This window comes from Lithobates pipiens, unplaced genomic scaffold (genome assembly GCF_037356315.1).
Source record: "Lithobates pipiens isolate NorthernLeopardFrog02 unplaced genomic scaffold, aLitPip1_a1.2 Scaffold_23, whole genome shotgun sequence".
Taxonomy (NCBI): domain Eukaryota; kingdom Metazoa; phylum Chordata; class Amphibia; order Anura; family Ranidae; genus Lithobates; species Lithobates pipiens.
The window spans coordinates 20,695,761-20,702,123 of record NW_027507785.1 but is presented as its reverse complement, the minus strand read 5'-3'; positions in this window follow the sequence as shown (position 1 = coordinate 20,702,123).

The window sequence follows — 6,363 nt, the reverse complement described above, 5'->3', positions numbered from 1 at the left end:
GTGGACATTCACTTGCTATTATTGCATTTTTGCACACAGCCACTGGATTGATATTATATATATTTTTTCACATATTTTTTAACTTTATTTGTATTCCTGTATTCACTTGGAATATGTATGCAGGGTTTTAATTTTATTTATTGCACAATATATGCTTTATTCGCATTTTCACTATTTATCACTGTAGTGGGATAGTATCCCATTTGCACTATAGTCCTATTTGGACATTCCACCTTTTATTTATTTATATTTATGCAATTTTAGGTAGCGCTGCATTTATTTATTTAATTTTATTCACGTATTTTTGGTGTTGAGATCACCGTTTTTTTGCTGGCTGCTTCCTGTGTATGAAATGTATATTCATTTAGTCCTATAGTTAACTGCTAGGTGGAGCGCATTAGTATTTCTTTATATACTGAAGTAGGTCACCAGCATAAAGGAACAGTTCTTCCAAGAAACTTGACATACATTCCTGTACAGATTTCTCTAAGTGCTGAAAAAAGTGACTGTTCCCCTTTCTCATAACCGGCCGAAAGCCGTCGAGAACGGCAGAGGGCGGCAACATTTTTAAATGGCAAGGCTGCAATGCAAGCCTGCAACGACACTGACAAGGCTGCAATGCAAGGCTGCAAATGATACTGACAAGACTGCAATGCAAGCCTGCAAATGACACTGACAAGGCTGCACTGCAAGTCTGCAAATGACACTGACAAGGCTGCAAATGACACTGACAAGGCTGCAATGTAAGGCCGCGTACACACGGGCGGACTGTCTGCCCAACTAAGTCCGTCAGACAATCCGACAGACAGTCCGTCCTACTTTTGAATGAACGGACTTGACCACACACGATGAACAGACAGTCCGCCGAAAGCTTGCGCGATGACGTGTACAGCACGTACGACGGGACTAGAAATACGACGTCCAATACACTGCAATGCAACCTTCGGCCCTGTAAATCCTTTCTGAGCATGCGCCATACTTAGTCCGTCCAACTTGCCTACTCACGAGCGGACTGTCCGCTGAAACCAAAGTTGGACGGACAATATTACGGAAATTCCGAAAGACTTAGTCCGCCAGACTGTCCGCTGAAAAAGTCCGCTGAAGCCCACACACGAGCGGACTGTCCGCTGAAACATGTTTCAGCGGACTAAGTTGGACGGACAGTCCTCTCGTGTGTACGCGGCCTAAGGCTGCAATGCAAGGCTGCAAATGACACTGACAAGGCTGCAATGCAAGGCTGCAAATGACACTGACAAGGCTGCAATGCAAGGCGGCAAATGACACTGACAAGGCTGCAAATGACACTGACAAGGCTGCAAATGACACTGGACAAGGCTGCAATGCAAGGCTGAAAATGACACTGACAAGGCTGCACTGCAAGTCTGCAAATGACACTGACAAGGCTGCAAATGACACTGGACAAGGCTGCAGATGGACACTGATAAGGCTGCATTTATGGGCATTTAATTTAAGTTTTTTTTCCTTAAACTTCCCTCCTAAAAGTTTTTCACCTTAATATTCCCTCCTAAACTTGGGGTGCGTGTTATGTACAGAACTTACAAATTTCCTTTACGCGCTGATTTTTAAAAAAATTACAATATTCCTAAACGCTGATTTTGGCAATCTGAATACTTTTAAGTGCAAAGGAGGGATCGGGGATCTAGACCCCGGATCCCTCCATAAACAGTACCTGTCACCACCTATTACTGTCACAAGGGATGTTTACATCAATAAAAGTGATCAGATTTTTTTTTTTTAAAGGGACAATGTGGAAAAAAAAAGAGAAAAAAAAATGTTTTAAAGCGCCCCCATCCCCACATGCTTGGCAAGCAAAGAAAATGCATATATAAGTAGCGCCCACAAATGTAAACCATGTTCAAATCCCATATATGAGGTATCAACACAACACAAGATACTAGCGCTTTAAAAGATACTGGTGTGTCCTTTTCAGTTCAGTCTGTATTGTTCATTAAAATAAATTCAAAACAGTTTTTATCAAAGAAAGATGTTTTTTAAAAAAATGATCTGAGAAAACAGTACTTGGAATTTGCTGAAAATCCAGAAAGGTTGCTTGCTGTCCTTAGAGGATAGGGGATGTATGTGCACAATCACCTGCGGCAGCTGCTTCTTTAGAGTGAAGTCATCTCATGAATAGGATACCAATAAAGGAATATATAGAAGAGTGCCAAATCAGTAAAAAGTGCATTTATTTTATACAATTAATAAAAGTCTCACTTACATCCATAATTATTATTGTCCTCCGTTTGATAGTCAAATCACTGTTCCCTTTCGCTGGTGCTGTTACTGGATGAATCCTCCTCCACAGCGCGCTAGGGGAAGCTCTGCTGTGTTCTGTGATGCACAGAGACTCATGCATGATACCTGCACTTGAGAAAGGAGCGCGCATGCCCGAACGAGGCTTGCGCAAGCTCAGAAACGCGGTGTGCTTTTGGGTACCCCCCCCCCGGCTGACGTCACACGCTGTCTACGAGCCAGTCTGAGTCTCTGTGCATCACAGAACACAGCAGAGCTTCCCCTAGCGCGCTGTGGAGGAGGATTCATCCAGTAACAGCACCAGCGAAAGGGAACAGTGATTTGACTATCAAACGGAGGACAATAATAATTATGGATGTAAGTGAGACTTTTATTAATTGTACTTTAAATGCACTTTTTTACTGATTTGGCGCTCTTCTATATATTCCTTTATGAGGTATCAACACGATCATCAGAGTGAGAGAAATAATTCTAGCAAAAGACCTCTGTAGCTCAAAACTGGTAACCGTTACGTTTTTATAAAACGTCACCTATGGAGTTTTTTAAGTACCGTAGTTTATCGACATTCCAATGAGTGTGCGCAATTTCAAAGCATGACATGAGATATTTATTTACTCGGCGTAACATCATCTTTCACATTATATAAAGAAAAAAATTGGCTAACTTTACTGTTTTTTTTTTTCTCTAATTCATGAAAGTATCTTTTTTCCCCTAAAAATTGCATTTGAAAGACCGCTGCGCAAATACCGCATGGCATAAAAGATTTGCAGCGATAGCCTTTTTTTTTTCTCTAGGGTCTCTGCTATATATATATATATATATATAATGTTTGGGGGTTCTAAGTAATTTTCTAGCAAAAAATATGGATTTTAACTTGAAAGCTACAAATGTCAGAAATAGGCTGAGGTGTGAAAGGGTTTATATTAGTAACCGTGGGGTTGATTTACTTCAACTGGAGAGTGCAAAACCTGTTGCAGCTGTACATGGTGGCCAATCAGATTCTAACTTCAGCTTTTTAAATTAAGTTTTGACAAAAAAAAAAAGAAAAAAAGCTGGAACTGCTCATTCAGTAATGAATCTATCATTTTTTAAACGAATATTGGATGCCGTGTATTACTTACAATATTCTGAAGGAAGAAATCGATCTTCCAGACATAGGCATCTCTCTATATATAATACAGTACACGGCTTCCTTTCATTTAGAGAACTGGGTGCACCAGGGAATGTTACTTTTCGTAACTAATTATGTTTCCAAAATTCTCTTGTGTTTTTGCTCTCCTGTTTAACAAGAAAACTTTTTCTAAACACTGAAAATAAAAATGATCTAATTTTCGAGAAATGCAAAAAGTTTATTTTGTCTTGAGAAAAGTTTACTTTCATTTTTTATTTAAACATGTATACCAATTGCCTACAGGGCACTTACACCCCCTTCCTGCCAAGGCCATTTTTCAGCTTTCAGCGCTAGCGCACTTTGAATGATAATTACGCGGTCATACAACACTGTACCCAGATGACATTTTTATCATTTTCTTCACACAAATAGTGCTTTCTTTTGGTGGTATTTATAATCACTGCTGTTTTTTTTTTTTTTTTTTACAAAAAAAAAAGACCAAAAAATGTGAAAAATATATTTTTTACTTAGATTCTGTCAGTAAATTTTGTAACTACGTAATTTTTCTCCTTCACTGATGTGCGCTAATGAGGCAGCACTGTTGGACACTGATAGGCTGAACTGGTGGGCAGTGATGAGGTGGCATTATAGGCACTGATTAGGTGGCACTTATGGGCACTGATATGTGGCACTGATATGGGGCACTGATGAGCACTGATAGGTGGTACTGATGGGCACTGTTAGGTGGCACTGATGGGCACTAAGAGGTGGTACTGATTGGCACTGATAGGCAGCACTGGTGGGCACTGATAGGCGGAACTGGTGGGCACTGTTAGTCCCTGTACACACGGTCGGAGATTTCGACAACCAAATCCGTTGGATTTTGTCCGTCGGATCTTGTCCGTCGGATCTTGTCCGAAACTGTTGCATACACACGGTCGGACAAAGTTGTCGAAAAATCCGATCATTCAGAACGTGATGACGTAATTTCGTTACCATGGGACTACGTTCAGGCTAGTAGCCAATAGCTTTGATGTAGGAATTTGATCTGAGCATGCGTGGCACTTTGTCCGATCAAAATTCTCTACACATGATCGGAGTATGTCCTATCGGACCAGTTTGTCGGAAAATATTTCCAACAAGTTGGAAAATTGGGTCCGACGGAATCAGTCCGATGCATACCACACACAGTCGGATTATCCGACAAACCGGTCCGATAGGACACATTCCGTCGGAATCTCCGACCGTGTGTACAGGGGCTTAGGCAGCACAGATAGTCGTACTGATGGGCATTGATGGGTGGCACTGCAGATACTATAGTACTCCTGACACAGTTAAACTTTTGATCTATTTGTTGGCCCCCAGGAGTAGTGATCCTTCTTCAGCTTACCTAGCACATTTCATTCAGCCTTTGCAATTCCACTCTGGACTGTACTTTTTAATTGGCGTTTAGCCTTATTTGACCTGATCATGGACATCTTCATAGGGTGGCTCTGTTTACCTTGTTATAGCGACTGTGTGTTAAGAGGTAATGAGGTACTTCATTTAAAAGGGTGTTATACTTGAGCTCAAGTTCCTTACACACATTGGCTGTTACTGTAAATTGGTACATTGCACCATGCTTGTAACCCCACCATTATAGCCCTGTGTATAGAGATGTTTGTCATCCGGACAATTTGAAGTTTTATGTCATAATTTTCTGTGTTTGTGCGTCCTTAGGCACCCCATTTGTGTGTGCTGTGTTTGATAGGCATGTGCATTCGTTTTCATCCGAATGCATTTTCATCTGAAATTCGGGTATTTTCGTTATCATTTTAACGAACGAAAACGTATGTGCAGAATCCGAAAACCAAAAGATCCGAAATAAACAAATGCTTTATTTTCGTTTTCGTTGTGACAACAGTTCGATATAGATAGGAAATTCGGCATGACGCTGACAATAGCGATCTGTGTCCATCAAACCTGTGGTCGAATGTGCCCAACCTTAGCTCTATTAGTTCAAGATTATTTGACATAGAGAGAAAAGATTCAACATAGAGAGAAAAGATTCAACATAGAGAGAAAAGATTCGACATAAAGAGAAAAGATTTGACATAAAGAGAAAAGATTCGACATTATAGAGACAATACCAAAAAGGTTGAATGTGCCTAACCTAACTCTATTAGTCCAAGATTATTCAACATAGAGAGAAAAGATTCGACATGAAGATTTGACGAAGCAGTTGCCGCAAGAGGACATTTATGATCAAATGCTCCGCCCATAGGCTATAGAAAAATTCTAATGTTGTTTGACTAGTAATAATGATTAATAAATATAATTATTACTAGTATCATACAACATCAGAATTCTACTATAGCTTGTAGGTGGAACATTAGACCGGAAATGTACAATTGCCACGTCGTACAGTTTAGCTGCTCCGTCTTCTTAGAACATTCAACAGACACCATAAGCCTTCAATGACAGATTCGACCTTAATTATTTCGGATTTTCGGACGAATGCATTTTTTAACAAAACAAAATAAATAACAAATTTCAGGAGTAACTAAATAAATTTATTTTTCGGATGAAAATGAAATTCCAAAACAAAGTATTTCAGTGTGCACATCTCTAGTGTTTGATCATAGTGATTCTATATTGCTGGAAGGTAGATTTTTTAGTGCTACTACATGATTGATATTTTAAAGGCTAAGTTCACCTTTTTTTTTTCTCTAAATTCCAGCTTCCCTATGTACCAATATAGCATAAAAGAGCTTATTTTGCAAAAATAAAAACAGCTTTCCATTAATTCTACACAGGCTTACCTCGCTCTCTTCATATCTGTTTAAACACACTGCTCAATTACTTCTGCCTTACTTCCTGGTGAGACTTTAAGTCATGCCAACGGAAGGATTTCCATCTGAGACCCCTTTCACACCACACCGCCCATTGCATCGGCGGTAAAACACTGCTATTTTTAGCGGCGTTTTACCAAAGGATTT